This window comes from Gossypium hirsutum, chromosome A05 (genome assembly GCF_007990345.1).
Source record: "Gossypium hirsutum isolate 1008001.06 chromosome A05, Gossypium_hirsutum_v2.1, whole genome shotgun sequence".
NCBI lineage: Eukaryota > Viridiplantae > Streptophyta > Magnoliopsida > Malvales > Malvaceae > Gossypium > Gossypium hirsutum.
The window spans coordinates 97,960,302-97,970,721 of NC_053428.1; the positions used below are offsets into that span (position 1 = coordinate 97,960,302).

General features: G+C 30.1%; 1 long non-coding RNA gene across 1 annotated transcript; it reads left to right on the forward strand.

The window, feature by feature from the left end:
* The first annotated feature begins 8,461 nt into the window (after positions 1 to 8,461).
* LOC107961477 (uncharacterized) lies at positions 8,462 to 9,560 on the forward strand. Its single transcript, XR_005927339.1, has 3 exons — positions 8,462 to 8,599; positions 9,220 to 9,340; positions 9,413 to 9,560. It is a non-coding gene; the product is annotated as an uncharacterized lncRNA (long non-coding RNA).
* The last annotated feature ends 860 nt before the right edge of the window (positions 9,561 to 10,420 follow it).

Below are 10,420 nucleotides of genomic sequence, written 5' to 3' on the forward strand. Positions count from 1 at the left end.
AATAAAAAATCTATTTAAAAAAGAGGGTTTCAACATTATTTTTCTATTATTATAATTGTGTATATATATTATATGCATATCAATGATTTTGAGGATTAATGCATGATTATAGTTTGTGTATATAGGTGTTTATAACCATTATTCAATAAGATATCTTTTATAGTTTAATTGGTGAAATTAAGTTTTGATGGATATCGTTGAAGTTGTTAAATTTTTTTGTTATGGTTATATATTCAATTTTATGGGTGTTTTGGTGCAAATTTATGTCAACTATATACATGTTTAAATAATTTGGTTTTAAGTTTGGTTCTATAATATTAGGTTTTGGCATCTTATGGTTTCAAATATTTGATATGCCAACTATTATGATTTTGCTTTTGAGATTTATTTGTTTGAAACTATCTTTCAAGTATTCATGCAAATCTCTATTTAATCATAAATACAACTTTGAATTTACATGGTATATTCAGGGTAAGTTTTTATATTTGATTATGAATACATATATATGCGTGAATTACTATGGTGTTTTTGTCTATGCCAAAATTATGAATACATGTGCTTGTTAATTATTTGGCTTTGAACCACTACATTATTTCTATTTGGTTTTGATATTTCAAATAGATTAGTTGAAACAAAATGTCGCTAAAGTGACCTCCTTTGTGTAGATTAGTTTATTTAAAATATTAAGATGATTACATGTTTTTATGATTCATGCATTTATTAATTGACCCAAAGGTAAGTTAATATTCAGCAGAATTTCAATGACAACAGTGGTGATAAATGTGTGACAATTATAAAATACTTTATGTGAGCAACATGTTAGTTCAAAAATTAATTCATTGTTTGACATAATTTATTGTTAATGTTTGATTGCTACAACAAGAGTACCGCTTACTGTTAATATTACTATCTAAAGACTTGATACTAATGTTGTGTTTGGTATCTTGAGATGTGATTAGCCATTATTTCAAATTGATTGTTTCCTTATGAATATTGACGTGAGTTTTTTTTATTTATCTATTTTGTTCTAGATTCAACTAGTTTATCTTTTGCTACCACAATATCAGCTAATATAAATTCTATACCCATGTTTAATGAAACTAATTTTAAAGAATCGAAAAGACATTTATAATGCTTGGCTGTATGGATATAGACCTTTCACTAAAGGAAGAACAACCTGCACCTTTCACTGTGAAAAGTACCCCTGATGTTAAGAGGTATTTTGAAAGATGGAATTGTTCGAATCACATGAGTCTAATGATCATGAAACACAACATTCCAGAAACCTTTAGGGGCACAGAATCTGAAGAGATTACTTAGATCAAGGGTTTCCTTGACGAAATTGAGAAATATTTTGCTAAAAATGATAAGGTTGAGATGACATCACTTTTGACTTCTTTGATGTTTATAAAGTATAAGGGTCAAGTACATTCTGAGCGATCTAAGGGAAATAAGTTTTATGATCCCACAATTAGGAATATTTTTGAGACAAGAACTGCAACATTTTTTGAGGATATTGAGTTTGGAGGGAGAAATAAGATTAGAATCATTGCTTTTGAGGAGGAATTAGATTCTAACTTAGTTCCTAGTATCACTTTTGACGATGTTTAGGTTCTCATACCTATCATTGATCAAGAAGTGAATCTAGAACCTTAACAAGACAATGTTGAACAACTTCTATTCAAGATGAGGTAATTGTTCCAGTAAAACAAACTCAACAACCTTAAGAATGAATGTCATTAAAAGGTCCACTAGAGAAAGGATTATAATGGCTTTAGTGGAATATTTTGACCTTAAGCTGCATCATATGAATATTAAGTTAATGGTTTCTCAATGGTAACATTGATCATACATATATATGGTGCAACTAGAAAACTTTGTGTCTAATGATGCAAAGTTAATGATTTTCAAATTAAAGAACTTGATCTATGGGATTAAGTAGACTTCTTGTCAATAGTATTACAAATTTTACCAAATGATTATCTCATTTAGTTTAGAGATGAATTTGGTCGATAATTGTATATACCACAAGTTCAGTGGGAGGAAGGTTCTATATTTGGTTTTATATGTTAATTACATACTGCTTGTCAATAATAAGTATAGTCTCAATCAATGCCCTAAGAATGATTTTGAGATTACAGAAATGCATAAGATTTTTTTTACATTTTAGCAGTGGGAAGTTTAACGTATGTTCAGGTTTGTATACATTGGAATATTGTGTATACTATTAGGATGTTAGGGAGATATTTAAGCAACCCTGGTTTGGACCATTAGATAGCATCCAAGAGCGTTATAAGATATTTTCAAAGAATAAAAGATTACATGCTCACATATCAGAGGTCTGGTTAGTTAGAGATCATCAGGTATACAGACTTCGATTTTGATGGAATATTGATGGAAAATTTTATCACTAGGGTGCAAATTGTGACAATAATTGGTAGTCATTTATTCCAATAACAACAGGAGCACATCAAAGTCAAAACACATAGGCTTTAAGTTCTTGGTTGTTAAACTAAAATTTCAGAGTGGTTAGGTACCTATAAAGAATATTAGGACAAATTCCATAATTTTGGATTTGCTTACTAAGGGACTACACCCAAGGTTTTTCAGGAGCACATAGCTCATATAGGTGTAATGTCATTTAAGGATATTTGGTTTTAGTAGGAGTTTGTACTTTTAAATGCTTTTATGTTATAGACACATTTTTAGTTATTTTGATTTATAAATATTAAGTTTATTTTCTGCAGAAATAAAGTTTATTTGGTTTATTCAGACTCTGATTTTAGTAAGACTTGATCTCACGAAGGTTTAAGGAGGACTAGTTGGAAATAGACATGTTTAGATCATATTGCATGTAATTTTCATGCTACACATCTATACTTGATCTATTTCATTTGGTTGTCTTAATATACGTGATCAGGGATGGATTTAGTTACGATATATGTAATGAAAGTCGCATTGGTTCTATGTTAACATAATTAATGGACGAGATTGTTCGGGGTACCTTTTGGATATGATAGTAAGATTTTTAGCTCATAAGGTTATATAATGACATGTAATTATAGAGTAATTAGTGTATATATATGGTCCAAGTGGGAGATTGTTGGAAAATATGGACATCACATATATAATAAGGGTAATTACATGTTATTATTTACTATCATAATAGGTTAGCCCAATTTAAAAGTGATCTAATTTGATTAAGGCTTATTGGGCTTTAATTATTAAATAAAGTATGGGTCAAATATGTGTATATACTCTAGTAACTAATTTCTAATTGGTGATGGGCTGATTAGAAATTAGGAATAATGTGCCAAAGTTATATATATTAGGATTATGGTCCCCAAATTACACACAAGATAACTTTTCTAATATCCCATTTTTAGAAAAGAGAGAGTCACATTCTCTATATTACTTGCGTGCTAATTTGGAAGATCAAAACTCCAAGATCCGTAGATTTTAAGAAATTGATGAATTCAGGTACGCTTCCTCATCTAGTTTTGTTCTTGATTTATTTTTGATGATTTGACATGATAGACCCTAGTTTACAGTTCTAATTTTATATTATATATTATTTACGATTCTAACATAATTTAGTGGGGTCATGATGTGTATTATGAGAATAGATTGAAATATGTTATATGATATTCAATGTTTTTGAGTCAAAAATGAATTTAAATGAGATTGCTCTCCCTATAAATAGATGGCACCAGTAGGGCTATTTAAATAACTTTTAGATATAATTATTCTCTCGAAAATAGAGAGACTTTTAATCTCTAAAAATAAATAAATTTTCTGGTATAACAATTCTAGCTACCGATTTCTATTTGAGAAAAGAATTTTCTTTTTCACCCCAAAGAAAGAAAACTATTTCTAGTTTGTGTTTGAGTCGAATCGTTCGTGCCCACACTCGAAGCAGTTCGTGGTATGAGAATAGAGAATAAGTTCATTTGGTTGAAAGTCGGGAACGACAAGGATCCATTTATCCGAACACACAGGTGCAAATTTTATTTGGGGTTTATTACTATAAATATCACAAACCAGGTCAATTTTCAAAATTTTTAATTTTTCATTGTACATGAAAACCGTTTTCGAACTAGCTTTTTTTCAACATAATAATCATATGTATGTATTTATAGTTATAAAATATATTATTATATTATGTAATACTATATCATGTGTTATACTAGTAATACATAATATATTAACTATTATATATCTTTTTTGTTGCAGGTTATTCAAAAGAATCTTTTTTTTTCACTTTGTTTACTATTTATGGATTTTTTTTTTGGTTTGGATTTTGAATGGGTATACTTTTGTTTCGATTTTTGGGGTAGTGTGATGGTGTTGGGTTCCCAAGAGTGGTGTGAGAAAGATTGATAGAAGGTCTTGAGTGGTGATGATAATGCTTCTGTTCAGAGAAGGGGCACTCGAGAGGGGAGTGTTGTGCTAGTGATAGGTGTGAGGGTGAAGGTAGACAATAGTGCTTGATGGTGGTTCTTCAAGAGTGAGAGAGAGGGTTAGGTAAGGTGGTCCAATGAGCTCTTTGGAGTTGTTAGAGGAAGGTTAGGCGACCATGATGGCAAGGTGGCTAGGGTTTGAAAAAAGGAGAGGAGAAAAAAGTTTTATATTTATATCTCTTATATTAACACACACAAAAAAAAAGGAGTAAAATTTTAGGTGGAAATTTGGTGGCATTAGTAAAAGATTTTTTACTTCAACGTCAGCAATTTTAAATCCATGTCATCATCCCGTTTCACACTTAACACCTCAATGGCTAGAAAAATTGAATTCAAATACTCTTGTGATTAAATCATAATTTTACATATTTGAGTGGCCAAAATAAAAACAAACTAAAAATTTAGTAACTAATTAAGTACTTTACCCGTTATTATATTATGTAAACGTTGTATCATATAATATATAATATGCTAAAAGTTTATTTATGCATTAAATATTATAATATTATGTAATACTATAATTTTTACTATAATCTATAATATATTAATAGTTTTAATAAGAGTTATATACTATATCATTATATTAAGTAGTATATCATTTGTTAGAGTTACGATTAAAACAACTCAATTGATCGAATTGAGTCAATTCTAAAATTTGATAAATCAAGTTTGGTTAAGTTGGAAATCGGTTCGGGAGTCGGTTACACACAAGGAAGGATTAGCACCCTCATAACGCCCAAAATTGGTACCTAGTTGATTAATTGGTGTCATAATGTCGAAAGTTGAAAATTCAAAAAAAGTTTAAAATATGATCCTCTCTGTATTAATGTATCTTTTAAGTAAAATCCCTTAAATAAATCAAAACGTGTCTAAAAAGTCCTCTTAACTTGAGGTAACAAAAAGGTCATATCCCGTAAGTTAGAACACGCCATCTCGAATACTCGAAAATAAGCTTGCTCTTTATTTAATTATTATTTAAATCTCATGTGATTTAATTTTGAAGGGGTGTTCGCCTATCTAGGTTCAAAAAGAAAGTCAAATCCCGTAAGTTAGGGCACGACTTCTTGAATCTCCAAATGCGGTACGTTGCCTTGATTTTAAAATTTTCCTTTTTATGCATCGAGTAAAAATTAATGTAACACTTAAAATGGTATTATTTAAATTATTCAGGCATCGTATGAAAAATGAACAAATATTTTTAAACGTAATGCATAGTACAATGATAATGAAATAATGTAAAATAGCTATATGGGTAGAATATTAAAATGATAAATAATAAATAATAGGATACTATAATAATAATGTAATTATAATAATGATAACAATATCAATAATCATTTCGTAATAATAAAATAAATAAGGTAATCACTACAAGAAAATAGGGCTATAGCGGCATTTTTAGTGGCATTTGGCCAAAAAACGCCGCACAAATTATGCATTAGCGGCGTTTGCATAAAAACGCCGCTAAAACTGAGTAATAGCGGCGTTTTTGGTCCAAACGCCGCTAAAAACTTAGAAATAGCGGCGTTTTTAGTCCAAACGCCGCTAAAACTGAGTAAAAAACGCCGCAAATAGTTGATATATAGCACCATTTTTTATCCAAACGCCATAAAAAGTTGAGCAGCCATTTTCAAGTACGATAACCGACACTCATTCCAATTTGATCCGATTTACTTTTCATATTATTTTCTTATTTTTGTTTTGAATTTGATTTTATTTTGATATTTGAAACTGATTTTATAAAAAATATAAACTACACACCATTTACTTAGCTATGAGAAAGTTTCATTTTAGTTACTTAACTATGAAAAGTTACAAATTGATTACTAAACTATTTAGAAATTTTCATTTAAGTTATCAAGCTGTTAAAATTGACGCTGTGAGATCTAAACCCCTAAACCTTAACAAATTAAACCCTAAATTGTAAAAACATATATATATAAACCCTAAATAGTACTAATTATCTATAGACCCCAAACTCTAAATCCTAAAAAAATATTTACACATGGATGTTGATGTGTATATACATAGATATTAATGTAAAAGCGCTTATATTGTATTATAATAAATTGTGGAAGTAATACGTACTTAGTATTGATTAAATTTATTTTTGGGTTTAGGGTTGAATATGTAAGGTTTAAGGTTTACGTACGATTTAGGTTTTTTATGACTTAGGGTTTAATGGTCATCATGTTAAGTTGATGGTTTGTTATTTTAGATTTGGGGTTTAATAATTTAAATTTTGTTGTTTGTGTGGTTTACCATTTAGGGTTTAAGGTCTTAATTAGTACATGTTTAGAGTATTATATATGTTTATAGTATTATATATGGTTCTAGGGTAAGGAGTATTGATAAAAATGAGAAAAAATCAAATTATTTTAGGGTTTAAAAAAGTAATAAAAATATTGACGTTTATGGTTTACAAATTTAGGGTATATGGAATTAGGGTTTAGAGTTTAAAATTTAAGGTTTAAGGTATTTGAGTTTAATGTTTAGTTTATAAGGTATTCGGGGGTTTACAAATTAAATATATTGTTAGAAGCAAAACAAAAATTAATTTAAAGTAATTTAATAAATAATTAAACTATAAATATTTATTACTATTTAAGGTATTAGCGGCGTTTTAGACAAAAACGCCGCAAACAATCATATTACTTAAAAAAAGCGGCACCGTTTGTTTAGAGGGATTAGCGACGCTAATATGAAAAACGCCGCAATAGAGTAACATTAACGGCGTTTACTTGAAAATGCCACAAAAATCATATTTTCATTAATCGAAACGACGCCGTTTTACAATGCATCTTTAGTGGCGCAAGGGTACCAAACGCCGGAATAGATTAGCATTGGCGGCATTTCTACTGAAACGCCACAAGAATTAATGTTAAACTTTAGCGGCGTTTTTCAAAAACGTCACAAAAAACAATGTACATTGACTGAAACGATGCCGTTTTTTAGATGCATTTAGCGGCGCTAGTATGGAAACACCACAACAGATTAGAATTAGCGGCGTTTTTCTTGAAAACACCGCAAAAAATAATTTAGAATAGTTAAAACGTCACCGTTTTAGTGTGCAGTTAAGTGGGTTTAGCGGCGGTTTTTGGAAACGCCACAAAAGGTCCAATTTTTTTAGCAAAACGCTGTCGTTTTCCTCTCTTTCATTTTATCCTATTGCTTGCCCGATACTTGGCCATTCCCTCCTTCCAAAACAGATTTCCCCCAATTCCACAGATTTCCTAATCCCTAAAATTTCCCCAAAATCCATAACCATCTCCTGCTGAAGACGCCGGCCGGACCACCTGCTCAGCGCCATCCATTCTACTCTCTGTTATGTCACCATAGTCGTCGCCCTCCTCTGCTGTAAGCAATCGGTAAATTTAGATTTATTTTCGTTGTTATCTCAACTGATTAAATATTGTTGGCCACTTTCTCAGTTAAAGGAAAGAGTAGGATGAAGAGGTATATTGTTCTTGTTATGCGCTCAGAAGGTTTTTTTGTCCTTCTTTTCTTGTATATATTTGAGGTTATGAGGATTTGAAGTTTTGAACCCCGACTACTGGAACTAAGTCGAACACTCTACCTTCGTAGTGCTTTTCTGACAACAATCAAGTACTTGCAATTTGTAACTAGTTCTTTCTTAGGTTTACACCTTAACAGGCTTTAGTTTGTTTTTCTTGAGTGATTTCTGTTCAAGTACTTGGAACTTGTGGTTGATTTGAAAACAAAGTCCACTCATTGACTGCAATTTTGTTTACAATTTGCCAATTGATTATTGATTTATGTTTATGATTTTCAGTTCCAGAGCCACAACTAGACACATTTGTTGTTGCCAAATGCGAGAGAGCAGCAAGGCCTTTGTACCTTGATGGCAGCAGGCAATCTGCAAGCTTTGATAGCAGGCAATTCGCTATTCTCACTTGTTTCTAGCTTCTGCTCTAAGAATTAGTAAATGCCATTCCTTTCCAGTTTACTTGCTAACAAAACTATTACCATTCATCTAGCAGGAATGACCACTTTCAAATGGTGCGTGGAGATCTATGCATTTTGCGTTACAGGCCATTTCAAGAGGAACTGATGAGTGGAAATATCAGTTTAGTTTAAGAGCCTACCTAATTTGTAGCAATAGCAGCAATATAAAGATGGTATAAAAAATTGATTCTGACTTTTACAATTTGTAAATACGAATTTGTTCTGCATCTAAGATTTCTGGGTACTTGGTAATTGGTAGTTAGGCAAGCTAGCTGTTGGAATTTGGAACAAACATGGTGATAAGGGTTCTTTGAAATATAAGCTTCATTGTCTATGCATTTAGATGTTGTTATGTTTATTTTTTGGTATGATAAAAGTTTAAGGTTGATAGCAATACCTTGTTAAATTTTGCATTTAAATGTCTATGCATTTATATGTTGCCTGGTTATTTTTTGGTCATCCATACTTCTTTTTAAATTTTGAGCAATTTACCTTATTTATTTCCTTTTCAAGGTTGATAGCAATACCTTGTTATTTTCTCATTATCCATGTTTTTAAGTACAAGTTAAGTCTGGGTGTGGGAAGGAATCATTTTGTGACACTCCACATCTTATCCAAACAATAAATTTAAATGCCAAATGTTAGAGTAACTCAATTAATTAACCATCAAAACATGCAAGTTTTAAAATTAATAATAAAAAAAGGTTTATAGATTTGCAATTTGCTTTTTGCGTTTATCAGTAACAGTTGCTTTTTGCTTTTTGCTTTTTTAATTTGTTTTTTTTAATAACAGATTTGCCAACTACTTCAAACTGGGTGAGAAAGGTGTGGAGAATGATATAGATGTAGATGACAGCACTTCAGTAGAGGAAGTCTGAATCAATTTGGTCGCTGTACTAAAAGATTATCTTCAGGTCAGGTTCTTCTTCTTCATTTGGATAGCTATATGCTGAATAATTAATCATGTTTGTAATAATTGTAATCAGTTGGAATTGTTGGATTGGGCAAGATCGGATCAACAATAGCAAAAAGAGCCGAAGCTTTCAACTGCTCTATCAGTTACCACTCGAGATCTAAGAAACCAAATACAAAGTACAAATACTACTCAAATACAAAGCCTAGATAACCAGAAGGTTAGCTACTCTTTTATTTTCTTTTATTTTCGTTTTTTTAAATTACCATTCTTGTTTATCGTAAGATTAGTTTTTAATGGATAATTAATGGATCATGTTTTTAACTTATTTCAAGTCTGTCCTTTGATTTTTTTTTTAATTTGCTTATGTTGTTTATCCTTAGAGACTTGGTATGCTGTCTTTAATTTTTTTAATTTGCTTATTCTGCTTATCTTTGGGATCTCTTTGCTACTGGTTGCAATGCGTATGTTTTTACTTACAATGGTAATGTAAAATGGATCATTTCTGCTCAATTTCCAACCTTTTAATAATATTATACCTTTCGACATGTATGCTTGCCACGTTAATTTTTTCTACCATATTTTCGTAATTTGTGATTTAATATTTCTATATTTCTATCACGATTTTTAATAAATTTATTTATTGATATAATATGTCTCATCTAATATAAAAATATTTCTATCACGATTTTTGATAAATTTATTTATTAATATAATTTGTCCCATCTAATATACAAATATTTAATAAAATATTTTATATAGTTCTTAACTTCAATTTAAATTATTATTGAAATATTCTCTTCCGTTTTATCACGAATATTATTGTCTGTTTTATCACAAATATTATCGTCCATTTTATCATTTAAGTTAAACTTTTTATTCAAAATAAATCATACCTTTTTAAGTTCTATCGAGCTCAGTTACTATTGAATATTTATTACCATGTAGCTTGCTTGTGCATTAAAATTACAACAATAGCTGACCTTCTCTCCAACCTTTTTTTAAATATTTTAAAGATTCAAAGTATATAGGCTGGAAACCTGACGGGTTGCCTTATATCGAGCTGTAAGATATAATGGAT